We start from the raw sequence: 15,052 nt of genomic DNA on the forward strand, positions 1-15,052 counted from the left end.
AGTTGCTAAACAATACATGCATTTTAGTGCTGATCTGAATGTCCCTAAGCAGTACAATAAGACAAAATGAAAACACAAGGACAGGCAAGCAATTTAAAAACATTGGCATGCTTTCCCTCAGTACAAAAACCTGAAACATGCTTTCCCTCAGTACAAAAACCTGAAACAAAATCTCTTAATCTATTACCCTTTCGTTCACATTGTTTTTCGTTATTATTCTTGCCCTTTCCTTACTGTGTTAACCATCAATCTCTCTTAAAATAAATCTTCCACTTTTCAAGTACATAACAGAACAAGCATTCTGTTTTCCCCCTGGGTCTAAACTGGAACATTTGAAGTGTCTGATCTTACCCTTCAACCAAAAAGAGGAGGAGAGATCAAAGAACTCAGTCCATCACCTTCAGGTACAGTACTTTTGTAATTTTAAGATATTCCATGTGTAGGTGCTGATATCTCTAAAGATGTCTCTGAAAGTATTACTGAATATCTAGTTTCTTAACATTTGTGTAGTTCTGTATTAAAATCTCCAGAGTTAAACCATAGAAGAGAAACAACAATTCAATTGAATATGTTGGAAAAGATGAGAACTATTTAAGAAATAATTTTACTGTTTTATCAGTGTACAAGGACTTTTACATTCAAAAACAATTTGAAACAAGAGATATGGTGTCCATACAAAATCTTGCTATAGTAAGAAAAACCTTTCTGGCCTGTTAAAACAGAGAAATTTTTATAACTTCTAAATTATAAAAATGAAATAACTTTATAAAAAATTTGTTTGAAGCTGCTTACAAGTTCTATAAGAAATTTTTTTCCCTTTGCTATAATGAAATATGTAAAGTTCAAGATTTGTCTGATTAGTGTAATTGTTTCTGACTATTGTAATTGTTATAACAGGAAATTCTTCATTCAAAAAACAATGACATTATAGACTTCTTCACAATCATGTCTGTTTTCAGAAGAGGGAAAGTAACTCTAAAACTTTTAGTAAGTTATCCTTTGTTTCTATACTGACCAGATTTAGAGGCATTTATTTCTAGTAACAACATATTCAATGTTTATTTGGTGTATGGTGGATGTACAAATCACATAACCATTTGGCAGATCATTGCAGCAGCAGCAACTAATCCATTCAAATACATTTATCTTAGATTTGCACATTCAACTCTTTACATTACAATAAAATTAATAAAATAAAATAAATATAACAAACTGATAATTGTAATTGGTATAACAATACCAAATACGGGTAACAGATAAAAACATTATTTGCAAAATATCAATGCTAGATTTACAGATTATAGAAGAATAGTCTTCTGAAAATACTGATGAAAACCAGCAATGAATTACAGAAAACCCTGTAACAGTTCCAGCATCGGTTGCATAAAAGAAAAAGGATCTTCATGAAATATATGAGAAGAAAGACAAGATGATAAATTTTTCTCCCATAATATAGGCAAGATAAGTTAGTAGGCAGAGATATTGAAGATGATGTCTTTGACAGAGCATATCAACATTTTCCTCTGTAGTCTTTGCCTCTACATTCAGCAAGCAGCACTTTCTGAGTAACAGTGAAGCCATCATTAGTTTTACTGGAGTCCTGAAACAAACAGGTGTTGAAGGAGTCAGAAAAGAAGTGATAAAAAGAATAATGCCATTTTGTACATATATAGCAAAAGCTCTTTCAGAGTAGAGACAGCAAGGAGGTAGCATGAAAACAGGAGTCTTTTCCTACCTAAAATCCAGGTGGTTTTTTTACACATATATTGGGTTTACTGAGGTAGAAAGTAAGGAGCCAGTGAAAAAAAGCACAGGAACAAGTTTTATTCTGATCAGGGTAATCTATGCATATTTGTGGAAAAAATTTATATATGTGGATGCAAGGAACACAGCTGCTGAAATCAGGTGTCATGCTTTAACTCCAGCTGGCAAAAAAGAAACATGCCTTGGCCTCCTTGGCTCCCAGCCCTGTTGGGTTAAAAAAGTAATAATTTAATAATTGAAACAAAGTACAATATAATAATTCTAATTATAATAATAACAATCAGAGGAGGGAGAAAAAGGAATAAAACCCAAGAAAAGCGAGTGATGCACAGTATAGTTGTTCACCACCCAATGACCAAGGTCCAGCCTGTTCCTGAGCGGCTGTCAGTGGCTCATAGCCAATTCCCCTCAGTTCATATGCTGAGGATGATATTCTGGAGCAAGAAATAGCCTTGGCCAGTTTGGAGCAGCTGTCCTAGCTGTGCTCTTCCCCAGCTTCTTGCAGATCTCTTCACTGGCAGATCCTGACACTGAAAAGTCCTTGACCTGAGGTAAGCACTACTGAGCAACACCCAAAACATCAGTGTATTGTCAACATCATCCTCATACTAAATCTGAAACACAGCATTGCACCAGCTACTGAGAAGAGAATTAATTCCATCCCAGCTGATAACAGGACATTAGGTCAAGTTAGCGATGCGAGTCATACTAAAGCTACACACCTGGCTGAAGCAGGATTTTATCCAGGTGTCCTTCTCTGTTGCTGCTGAATCTACATTCAATATTGCCTGTGTATTTGTCACACAGGCAAGAAGTGGCCTAAGCTGTAATTACAAAGATACGTTCAATTGCAGAAGAAAGATTTTGAGAAATATTTCAAGGAATTAGGTAACTTGAAAAGAAGTTCCACTTCAAAAGTTGATATTTCAGCCCTTGTAACTATGGAGCCTTTAGCTGGGTCTTTATTTCCTTTTCCTTGACTTGTAGATGGTTACTTTTTCTCTTCTTTTATTATATGATGCAAAATTCAACAATTTCATTTTCTGTCTCTGGTTCTTGATATCCTCTACCTTTTCTGCTTGCACTCCACCTTTTCTGAGTGGAGTGGGTCATGTGTAACCTGAGGCACAGGATAAAAATGGTCAGCCTTGTTGTAGTTGGAGGTACAGACTATTCTAACCATACGGAATTTCAGAAGATTTTAGGCCATCTGTTTGATGGAGCTGTGAGAAGTTAATAGTGTAAATAATACCACATAAATGATGGCACAAATTTTGTCACAGAGGTGGGAAGAAGTAACCTCATCAGTGTAGGGTTTGTTTATTTTCTCCACAGAGGGAAAGACTGTATGGTTGTGCTCTCCACAGTGGTCAGCAAGATACTGGAGAAGGTCTGAAGGAGAGGAAGGAGTTCTGGTTTTGCTAGCCTGATATTGAGGGAATGCTCTCCTAGTCAGGTAATTTTCTATTCAGACAGGAGAATTCATGTCTATGGAGCAAAGCAGAAGCATTATTGTAGAACTTGATTCTTTCATTCTCTGGCTTTCTGGAAGTTAATTCATACTCTTCGGCAATTTTTCTCAGAAATAAAGCCTGCATTTGGTGGGTGATAGGAAGGTTGAGAAGAGATGTACAAGGACACTATCTCCTGTCAATCTGTACATTTCTCTGCAGTCCTGCCTGTAGAAACTTTGCCAGATATGTAAGAGCCATTGTAGAGTGTATCACTCCAGCAAGCTTTTGCAAACTGTGCAAGAACTGAGTTTCTTTGCATCTGGGGAAAAATGAATTCTGTACACTGTGATTTCTCCCACTTGAATAATGACATACAGAAATAAAACATACGAGAAGAAAGAATGAGACCAGGGAAAGGATCCTATGGAGAGCCACAGAGCAAAGGGGAGAGAAAGGTGGAGTATGGGAAGCTGTGAGGATTACATTCCCAAAAGGCTGTGGATCAACATTTTGAGAAGAAGTTGGAGAATGTGAAACCATATGCCTGAATGATTGGAGAATTTTGCATGCAGGTCGTTGCACACATATATTTGTGACCTGACAACAATCTTGTGATATCAGTGGTAAATCTCCCGGTGATGGTTCTGATCAAACGTCACTTCATTACCCTTTCGTGCACATATTGGATTTTATTCCTTTATCATTCATAAACACAACCTCCTGGGTCTTGAAAAATCAAGCTCTGCTTGTTATGTATTTTCTGTTTTCTCCTCATGAACCAGAATAAATGACAGAGACATTTATACACAGTCCCAAAAAGCTGGCATGCTGGCAATTCGTGACTTGGACAACAATGATAAATGTTCTCTACTTCATATGAGATCAGGAAATCACTTGCCTTTAAGCCATGCAATCTAAGGGTATTAATTATGTATTACATCTCATGAACCTTCTAAATTTAGATAGTCTTGCAGGGACTGGTGTGATTTATTAATATACTGACAAATAATTAGCTGAGGAATGTATCATGTATATTTCATCTATAGCCTGAAACTTCAACCTCTGCCACCTGGGAACATGAAAAATCTAAGAATCTGTCTATCATTTAGTTATTGAAGTCTCACTTTTTTGGGCCTTTTTTAGAACAACAACATTAAACACCGATACTGTTCAAAACTGATGTTTCAGCACACCTATACTGATGGTGTAAGTAATGTAATGTAAGAGAGAAGTGCTTCTGAATCAATCCAATTAAAGTCTGATAATGAATAGAAGGCTCTAATAAGCATCTGGTTATGGGTTTTGGCAATTCATGCACTTGAACCAATGCTGCAGCTGATTGAGCTATTGTTATGGAAACAAAAGAAGCTGTTCTCTGTATAATATTCATGTATCATAGCCTTATGACTATTTTTTATTGTAACAGCTATTAAAAGGTTAGCAATTCAACTTCAGTAGAAAATACATTGTTTTAAACAAAGATTATGGGGGGCAGAAATTTGAGATAGGATTGCCAGTAATTTCTGCAGTGTAGAAGGAGTCCTGGAGTAGCATCCTTAGCAAGGCTGCAAGCTACTTGTAAAGGATCAATTTCTACAGAACTTCATGTGTACCAATACTGTCTAAACAATCTTTTAAATTCCCATGTTAGAAGAACAGAAACAGTGCAAAGTCGACCAGAAATCATAAAATGTGAAGCTATCATGCATTGCTTTTGTGGCCTGCAGGAATGTGTTCCACTGTTTAACACTTTCCTTTCTTTTTTTTCTTACAGTTCATATTCCTTGTAACAGATTGTTCTTCCTGCTTTATCTGTATCTGTCTTGTGTGACTGAAGCCTCCATCTCCCTTACCAGTCCAGCTGTCCTGTTCACTGTTTTATTTCCACTTGTTTCCATTAGCTACAACTTCATCAAAAGCCACACAAAGTCTTCCCTCACCAAATTATAGCACACTGGGTCCCTGTGCAGGGATTCAGCTTCCTGATGCCTTGGAGCCCTGAGAACATGCAGCACAATACAACTGTGAGCATCATCTTTGCTCTCTGCCAAGGTCATGATAGTCTCTCCAAAGCACTTATATAGACAGAGTTTTTTCAAGCTCATAACTTGCACTTGAAGTATTGACTGCATCTCAGGCGTGTGCTTACTTTAAACTAGTATATTTATAAAAACAGATCTCTTGGCAGACTCCTGCAGATTCAGGAAAGAATGACAGCATAACCTTGGAAAAGAGCCAATTGTCAAAGGACTGGTGTGAAGTGCTGCTCTAAGGGGTTAGCAACATGGCAGATGGCAAGGGAAAGATTTTCACTGACTGTTATTGTCCTTTTGTTGCTCAGACAGAAATCACACTCTTCAATCTAAAACTCCTTTTGTTCGGCTCCTCTCAGTGCTTGCTAGTCACCTTCGTCTGCTGTCAGTCTCCAAGCTAAGAATTTCCTATAAATGCCTGCCACAGTTCAGAATCCAGACACAAACTTTTGAAGTGCTGTTTCCCATTTTTATTGAAACAAAATAATTAGCATCCATTTTCACCAATGTGCTGTAAATAAAGAAGAATTGCTCTTTGCCCTGACAGCTGTTGTTGCCCAGCCAATATCACTGTCAGTAACTATTCAGACCTCCACAGAAGAATAAGTAGGAAAAGAATGAAAGATAATTGAATGTTTTCAAACCAAAGTAACAAGGGTCTGATGGACTTTCTCATAAGAACTCTTGCAAGACCAAAACTTGGAATACTCTAACCACTGAAAATTGCATCCAGGCTGTGGTTAATGGTGATGAGTAGCAGAAATTATGTCCCAAAGAAGAGAAAAAGTACTGTTGTAGAAGAAGTTATAAAGATTTTAGTTATAGAGTGTCATCACCTTTCTGTAAAACAGATGGTCATAAATTCGGAATCTAAAAGTAATTTATCTTTGGTTATCCTAAGAAGTTCTCAAACAAACCAATTTTAGACTGATAAAGTCTTCAATTTCCTTTTGATGTTGATGCACTTGTCTTGTCCATTAACTGCTTCTTATGTTGCAAGAAAAATATGGATTAGCATGGTGAACAAATTCCACCAGAATATGTAAACTGTGTGACTTGCCTATGAATATGACTAGTATTTGATAACTCACTAATGGAGAGACATTAATAAAACTGTATGTTATGATAAGGACAGTAGAAGTTAATTTCTCTTTATTCTTTGCTATACAGAACAGATTAACAGCATTGCACAGACTTCTACAGAGCAGTATGGGCTACAACCTAATGCATTTAGTGTTACGTGTAATAATAGGGTCATTATTAGCCCAGAGAACCTGACAGTGCTTTACAACCTTTTGTTTTATAATGATGTTCCTGAAACAAAGCCACACATGATGCAAGTAAGATCACAGACAATAAGACATGTTCAATGAAACAGAAAGCCCAGAGTCACTAATCTGTTTTAGTGGCAGATGATGTTGCTGCTGAGCACACACTGATGTCAGGCTTCATGCATGTTGCAATGCTTGTTTCAGAACCCCGGGAGACTGTGTGTGCATGGTTTCACTTATCTGACAAAGCATCCTAAGCTTTGGCTCCAGCTCAAGGTGACCTGTCACTGTCCTCTCGTTAGAAATGTTGCTCCTTGCTTTGTTTGGAGTGGCTGTCTTGGCTCAGAGGGACAGAGCAGTCACACAAGTAATTAAACCAGCTCCTAAACCATGGTGAAGTTCCCCTCTCTCTCTTCAAAACAAATGCCAACAAATTCCACCTTAAGGGGTTACAACTTTAATTAGGCAAGACACTCTTAAAAACTTAGCTCAACTTTTATTTTGCAAAACATGTGGCCCAAACTTCAAAACTGAGAGGTATTTCTGAAATTCTGTCACTTTGATGTGTTGGAAGAATCATTGCCTTACTCTGCAAAGATGGTTTTCAAATGTGAGTCAATATTCTGCCTTTTCCTGTTCTACTTTGCATTAGCTGTTAAAGCTCCTAAAACCTTCTATCATGTCTTTATTGCCAAGCTACTATATCAGCTGGAGACAATAATAAAATAGCTTCCTACATATTTATGCAATTTTTGCAACTGCCTTCAGTCCCAAGTCAGAAGTCCAAGCTCTTCAGCTGCACATCAACACAGTCCTTGTTGCCTACTCTAAACCACCATTGGAATTTATGCTCTGCATTTACTATATTTGCAGTTTTTAACTACCAGCCTTAGGCTACGTGATACACTACCATCAGTTACCACTTCAAATATAGTACAACAGTTCAACCACTGTAGCCAGAAATCAGGATATTGTTGTTCCCTGGATATTTCAGGCTGACCTATGTTTAATTCAGAGAATCAGGAAAATTTTGAGAAATAGTAAAAAATCACTTTATTTTAAAGGTAGTAATTGCATTTCTCTTCTCTTTGGGTCACTCTGAGAGACTGCAGGCAGGGAAAGAGGCACAGACGTGGAAAATCTTATGAGTCCTGGGAGGTGCTAGCAACTCTAAAAAATGTCTTTTGGATCCTTATCCCAATAATTTGTAAAGTATGACTGCTTAAAACTATAGAATCAATTTTTGATGGAGCATCCAGGAATACCTTATAGACCTTAAAAATCAATGGAGTTGAGAGGAGCCCATCAGCTGCAAAAGATGGGAAGAGAAACAGGCATGTTGCCAGTTTTATGTCACTCCCTATCCAGTAATTTGCCAGATGAAAGTGATGTCAGAAGTTCATAAAGCAGGGACTGCTTTGCGTGAGGAAAGAACTGTGTTATGCAGCATTCTGTGGTGTACTGGAGGAGTGAATTTGGGTAGAAAATTTGTTTTTGAGATTTTTCCCTTTATGACTCCATGCTATTAAGAGTTTACCTGATTTCTCAGGCTTCTATCCACACATTTGCTGTGATGATGCTGTTTTAATGCTAGAGTTGACAGTCCTACAGGTAAAACTCTTATCAGCTTGTGGCTTAATTTCCTGGTACTTTCATGTCCCAGGACTTGACAAATTTTGTCTTGTTTTCTGCTTTGATTTTGTCATTCCCTCCTATCTTGTGATCCTTAGCATGAAACCTTAGATGGCAGATTTCGTTCGTCCTCCTACTTTTATACTCTATTCAACCTTCCCTCTGATCAGCCCTCAACCTCAGGCCTAAAGACATAATTGTCTTTAACTAGTAGCTTTTCTCTCTGCTGCCTTTCACAGGACTTGGAGAGAAGCATCCATAAAGCTGGTTCCTTTAAATTTCTTCTTAAATTTGCCTTTCCTATAATGCACCCATGAATCCTACAACACTGCTCCCCATTGCACTAATCATTATCATCTCATTACTTCCATGCAGTCCCCTGGCAGTGTGCATCCATCTGCTGGATCACTTACTTGGGAAGCTTGTAAACTTTTTTGTAAAGTTCTAGGTGGGGTCCATCATGCTCTGTGCTTTTAAAGTGTTACTTGCAATGGCATCAGAGATTGTGACAGAAGCTGCAGGCAGGAATATAATACAAATACATAATAATTAGTTCTGGACAGTTAGACTCCTGGAAAGAAGGCTGAAGTTGCATATGTAAAATGTTGGTTAGGAAGCAACAATTAACTTAGCTAAATGTGTTCTTAGAACTGTAAGGGCTACAGACCTGGCACCTAAGTTTGCTGCTGCTATTCCTGTATGACATCGTCTCCTTACTTCTCTTTCAAATAATTTTTCTCATTTTCTCTTGGGGATGTCCCTGTTCAGTGGGCATAACATGAATATTGGCAGTTCTTGCCTTTCTTCTCCTTTCTTGCTGCCTTAGGGGCCTGACATGTCATTATATTCCTAATTGATATCATTATCAATTATCACCTGGGAGGTGCTTGCAACTCTAGAAAATTTCTTTTGGATCCTTATCCCAATAGTCTGGAAGGTATGACTGCCTGATGCCTGAAGTTCAAAACTGTTGTAAAATTTTAAAAAATGTAACAAAAAAATGCTTTTTTTCCCAGCAGAATAAATAAATAAATAAATAAATAAATGAGAGTATTTCACGTTTTTAGTCCACTGGTCATTCTCCAGTTATTTTTCATTTTTGAACACTAAAGCTGGATGCAGCATTTTAGTAACTTGCACCTTCAAAGTGTATACAATACACTTTCTGTATCATGAATTTTATTTCTTCATACCTACTGCTTACCAATATTCTCCATTCTGCAAGGACTTGCTGCATTGATGTTGAACTTCACCATAATGCCATGCAAGGTTTGATTTTAATCACCTGACTGAAAAATAAAGGCCATTCTTTGTTTGTTACATATTGTCTTCTGTGTTTCGTGCTTGTGTCATTTTCAAAATGAGTCAGTAAGGAATTCATTGTTGTTTTGTTGGCTAATAACCCTTTAAACAGAGTAGAACCAGGAATTGTTCCCTGTGGGATCCTAAGATGCACACACACTCACTAAGGAGTCTTTGCTCTAGAATTAATTATACTTTGACACTTGCTGGTTATTCAGAGCTGAACATGTGTAATGTGTAGCATGCTAATTTTCTGGTTTTCTGACTTTGATATTGTTACTGAAATCTAATTGAATTACATTTAACGAATTCTTTCATTTCATCAGCTGTTATCAAGTTAGCTGGACAGGTTTCATTTTTTAGTATTTTTTACATCCCTGTTTTGTTTAGCTTGGAAAGAAAAGAGTGTGCCTCAGATGCAGGAATTTTCCATGTATTATTGCTCCAAATAGAAATTGCTTGGACCAACAAATAATGGCTTTTCATATAAAATTGCATGGTTAGAGCTTTAGGCATCTGATATGCACCTGGCACCTCATTTTAGCATGCAGAGGTACATGAGTAAATAAGATCAAACAACACCACTTAAAAAGTTCTAATTTACCATGTCAGTAGATAAAAATTAGCTAGCTTGTCATCTGTTTCTGCGTTCAACCTCTGTAAGGGGTTTTGTTTCAGAGAATGGCACCACTTCATTAGGATGGTCTTATGGGCATTAGGATTTCAGTCTCGAAGCTCACAGACACTCAAACATTCAGGATGGTGTTCTTGAGTTCTGTTCCTATGTATGAGCTATGAATAGAGAAACAGTAAATAGCACAGCTGCTAAAAACTTTATGAGTTTTTTAAGCTCTGCTATGATAAGTCAAAATTGTTAATATTTTTCAAAGTCTGCTCCCTACATTCCCTTCCATATCTTTGAAATTACAAAAACTTTTTCAGACTTAAAATCTCTGTCCATTTTACCAGACAACCACTTTTTGACTTGAAGATTTTTTTATTGTATTTCAATTTCCCATATCAGTCTCTTCTTTAATATTAAAGTTTATCTTAGTAAGAATGTCAGTTCTCAGGATATTTTTTCCTATCCCGTATTGCTCCCTTTTAATCTTCATGAAGACATGATAATGATGTTATCCTTGATTATTTACCAAGAGGCATGTCTAAGGTGTGAGAGGGCCATAAAAGTTGCTGTAAAAAATAGAATATTTAACTCAGAAAACACTTCTTATTTTGTGATTGCATTTATTTGTGCTTTACAGTTTCAGAATTTCATTGGAAAATCTGGTGCACATGAGAAGACAATGAAGAGGAAATTAGGCTCATTGCTTCACTTTGACCAATGCAAAAGACAGTAACAGCAGAAATGCAGCCAGGAAAATAATAGGGATTCCTACTCTGAGCAATCAAGTAGAAAGAAAACAAGCTGCTGGCAGTGTTTATCTTTCTGGAATATTGCAACGTATTTGTCCAATTAACATTACTTTTGAGGTATGTGAATCTATTTTTCATAATTTTTAAAAGTCTTTGAAAACATTCATTCATCTGAACCTCTTCCTTGCATGGCAAATTCCTTAAGCTAATCACACCTAAGAATTAAGACAGAAGGGCTAACTAACTCTATTAGAGGCATTAATACTTGCATCAGTTTTCATTGTTGATTCCCTATCATTTGTGTTCTTGCATCTTGGATCACACTTCAAGAAGCTGAGTCTCTTCTCCAAGGGCTTGCATTCATCCCAAAACAACAACTTAATGGCATTTTATCCCATTGGCTAAACTATTCAGAAAAGGGGACCACAAATGCTTATCTTTGCAAATAGCAGTAGAAACAAAAGAAGGGTGATTTTGAAATACTTTTACTGAAGTTATGGGGAGAATTATATAAATCCTTTATGTATTAAAAAAAAATTGCTTTATCCTTAAATGTATTTTTTCCATCCAACATTAGAAGAATAAATACAAGCTTCACATTACTGGAAAAATATTTATAACAATAACTTTCTGAGAATAATGAATACTCAGTGTAAAATTCTGCATTAACTATTTGCATTGACAATGATACTGACCTTTGCCTCTAAAAATTTAAACACTTTATAAATTTATTTACTGATTGTTTCTTCAAGGGCAGAATAAACCATCTGTTACCTGCCCTGTTTCTAATTTTTGTTATATTGGAAGCCACTTTGGGGAATAGCATTTATTTACAGGAACACATTTTTCTTTTGATTTTATCATTTTCTCATCCTTATGATGTCAACTGGTCTGAGGAGAATGCAAGGTTAAATCCCTTAATTATTTAAATTTCACAAGGGAGGTTCTCATAATGTCACCAGGTTCAGTTTTTGTCTTTTGGGCATAAGAGAATTCATGACTTTTCCTGACATTTTTAAGTAATGAAGTCTTGAACTGTGTGGTGTGTGAAATATCCTTTGCAAGATAAATTTTAGGATTGCTAAGTTAATTTAACTTTGTATTATGCGTAGGGGAAGAACACTGCTCTTCTTCAAGCAACATCAGTCTTCATGTACTTCTGAGGCATCCCCAGGTAGCATATGAATGGATTATTTTCCATGGGGCAGTGCTGGGCAGGAGGGCATTCACGACTGTAGCCTGATTAACATAGTTCTGCCATTACTAAAATAAAGCCATATACTTTGTATTGATGAAGCAGTGCAGGATCTCAGAACTTATGTAAGTTTGCCATAGCCAGAGTAAATTTTTTTTTTTTTTATGGTATCATGGTGGTAAAGTTACCACAGGCTCTCATGGTTTAGTGTAAGTTCTGTAAGTCCTATGTATATTGAAAGGTCTAAGTTTGGCACTGTGCATCCAACCCTGGATAACTGGGACTGAGGGAGTGTGTTGTGCAAGCTGGGAACCAAGGAGCAGGAAGCAATCTGTGATTAGTACACATGTAAAAATGGCCAAAGTGGTCACTCAGACTGAGGAGAAAAGGACCCCATCATTTTCACCACAACCAAACACTTCCCACCTCAGACCTTTGGACATTGATAACTGCTTTAAATCCTCCCCTATTCTTGAGGAAGAATTAAACTGCCCACCTCAGGATCCGGAGTGAGCATAATATTTGGGAAGAATAACTATTGAATGATTTCTTTAAAGAGGTCTTTTATTTTATTAATTGAATTATTGCTTGATTGGATGGCTAAAAAATTACCTGGACTAACAATAAATTCTTATTTTATTTGACTCTGGCAAAAATGTAGTCTCCTACTGCTTTACTTGAGGGTCTTGTCTGACAGATGCAGTCAGAGAAGAACATTCAGAAGTTTTAACACAAACTTTATAAGCACCAAAATAATTACAAGAGAAAAGCACAAAAGCAAGTGCAGAAAAACAAGCTAATCCAAGAGAAAAGCAGAGAATATTTTTATTGTTTTTTAAAATCTGTATGAGTTGTAGCTGCACAGAAGAAACACTTAAAATGTTTGCAGAGGGATCTTAGGTTTCCTGTGAGGATTCAGGACTGTTAGATCCTAGGACAATGGTGCTCTTTTTATACAGAGATACAGATGTTATCTCTTTCTGAGATGGAACATAACTCTATTTCTATGTGAACTCTGTCTTCCCTCAAATAACATTGCTAACATTTTACTTTTGTTTTCTTGTTCCATTAAAAACAAATGGGCTTGTATGTGTATGATCATAACAAAGCCAGCAATTAGGCCAGACAACAGAAAAAGTGATACATTGGCTTCAGTAAAAAAAGCCAAAGTAAAAATTAATTAACATAATTTTGCATAATGAAAATGAGATGGTATCTTATGGTTCAAATTTCTCTGCCTCCTCTATAGCACCCCTACAACATTATATATACAAGATTGTAGCAAGTAATTTGAAAGAATAACAGTAGAATTTGTTTAATTGCAGTCTTGGACGGTATTTATATTTTAAGTCATTCATTGTGCAAGTAAAATTTTCATTGCTGGCAGAATGTGCAGCTAAAGTAATCTCATTTATTGCTGATTGCTGTTTATTACTGATAAGCCCTATTGGTATTTGATGCAGAATTAATGTTAATTAAAGTTCAACTAGCATGTTTTCGATGTCAGTAATTAAAATGAGTAATTAAGTATTTGGCTCAATGCACAGTAACTTTACATTCTAGAGAAATTGTTTAAGAATTGTGCCCAATGAACAGTAATGTAACTTTTTGGAGAACTCTAGTGCAGTGGACCTTGGGACTGCTCCTGTTTCTACTGACATCAGAGGCAAGACTCTGTTGGGCCTTTCTGAAAGTGAATAATCAGTCCCTGACATTCAGAGATCCCCTTGTTCAGTCAAGGAGATTTATGTGACCTCATCTCAACTGTTTGCAATTAATTAAAGTATTTCTCACCAAAGAAGATAAAGCTATATTTTACTAGGTGGAGAACAGTTTGTACCAGGGGAAAACATGCCTGCCATAATGATGTACACCTTCAGAAATATATATTTTTCCTCACCGTTGCCCTGCTTTATTGTCAATGTAATTAGAAGAGTTTTAGATTGATATTCCTTTACAAATATATGTTATTTTATTCCTTCACTGCAGATAATCTTTAAATTGATGATGTTGTTGACTTTCTATCTCTCAGCATTAGCTGATGCCATTATTGTGTCCACATTAAATGTGGTAAGATGTTGTTTTATGGGCTTGATTATTTTCATTTTAAGCTGCTGGTTGTGTCAGACTGACAAATGCACTAAACATTAATGAATATTATTGACAATTTCTGTGACACAAAAAAATTATCATCACAGTCTTGATACAGGAAAAGTTCTTAAAATTCTTGTTCTAAGCAAAATCAAGATGAAAGTTAGTCAAAATAGACATGCATCTAATTGGAGACTATTTCAGATCCTAAATATCTGTCATAGCTTGATATTGAAATCAAATTACTCCTCTCTTGATTAAATACACCTGCGTGGGGTAAAATGTCTTCTTTTACATGTGGAGACACAAAACTATAATCGTTATTCCCATTGGGATGACAAAAGTGACAGGCAATGTTTTTTTTCTCTTTTACCTCTCGTCAGCATCTTTAAAGTTCCTTTAAATCATACCTTGCCTTCCCCACTTCCTGACTATTTCTTGGAGAGGTGTTATAGTGCCATGATCTATATTATTTTCAGCTGTTGCCATAAGGATGTGGCAAAACAACTTTCTCTGAATGGGGACAGCCAGGAAAGCATCCTCCAGGGTAAAATCAAGGTAACACTGTCTTAAAGAGTTGTGGTTGATGGTATAGCTTTTATCACAGATATAGGTTTCTATTAATAGAGAATTATCAGCTTCAAATGATTAATATTTGAGGATGTTTTCATTCGTGATTAATCCCATTCGATGTAGAAAATCAGAAAGTGGATAAAGATGCTGGTATAGTAACAGCGTTTTTTAGTAGATACAAAACTAATAAGCAACAACAATGGTAAAGGTAAAATCAAAAGCTCTCATGACTATCTTTGAATAATTTCCATAATGATAAATGAATAGTTCATTGAACTTGTATCATATGAATATGGTGTTTCCTTCCTTAAGCATTTAGTTTTATTTTAGCTTTAATCTCATTAGAAAGCTGTTATCAGGTAC

At 36.2% G+C, this 15,052-nt stretch overlaps 1 long non-coding RNA gene across 1 annotated transcript; it reads left to right on the forward strand.

The window, feature by feature from the left end:
• The first annotated feature begins 10,732 nt into the window (after positions 1–10,732).
• On the forward strand, positions 10,733–14,847 carry LOC146441803 (uncharacterized). The gene is made up of 3 exons (XR_014849527.1): positions 10,733–10,947; positions 11,943–12,004; positions 14,596–14,847. It is a non-coding gene; the product is annotated as an uncharacterized LOC146441803 (long non-coding RNA).
• Positions 14,848–15,052: the final 205 nt, after the last annotated feature.

The sequence above is a fragment of the Lichenostomus cassidix genome, chromosome 2, assembly GCF_008360975.1.
Source record: "Lichenostomus cassidix isolate B80296 chromosome 2, HeHo_3.0, whole genome shotgun sequence".
NCBI classification, from domain to species: domain Eukaryota; kingdom Metazoa; phylum Chordata; class Aves; order Passeriformes; family Meliphagidae; genus Lichenostomus; species Lichenostomus cassidix.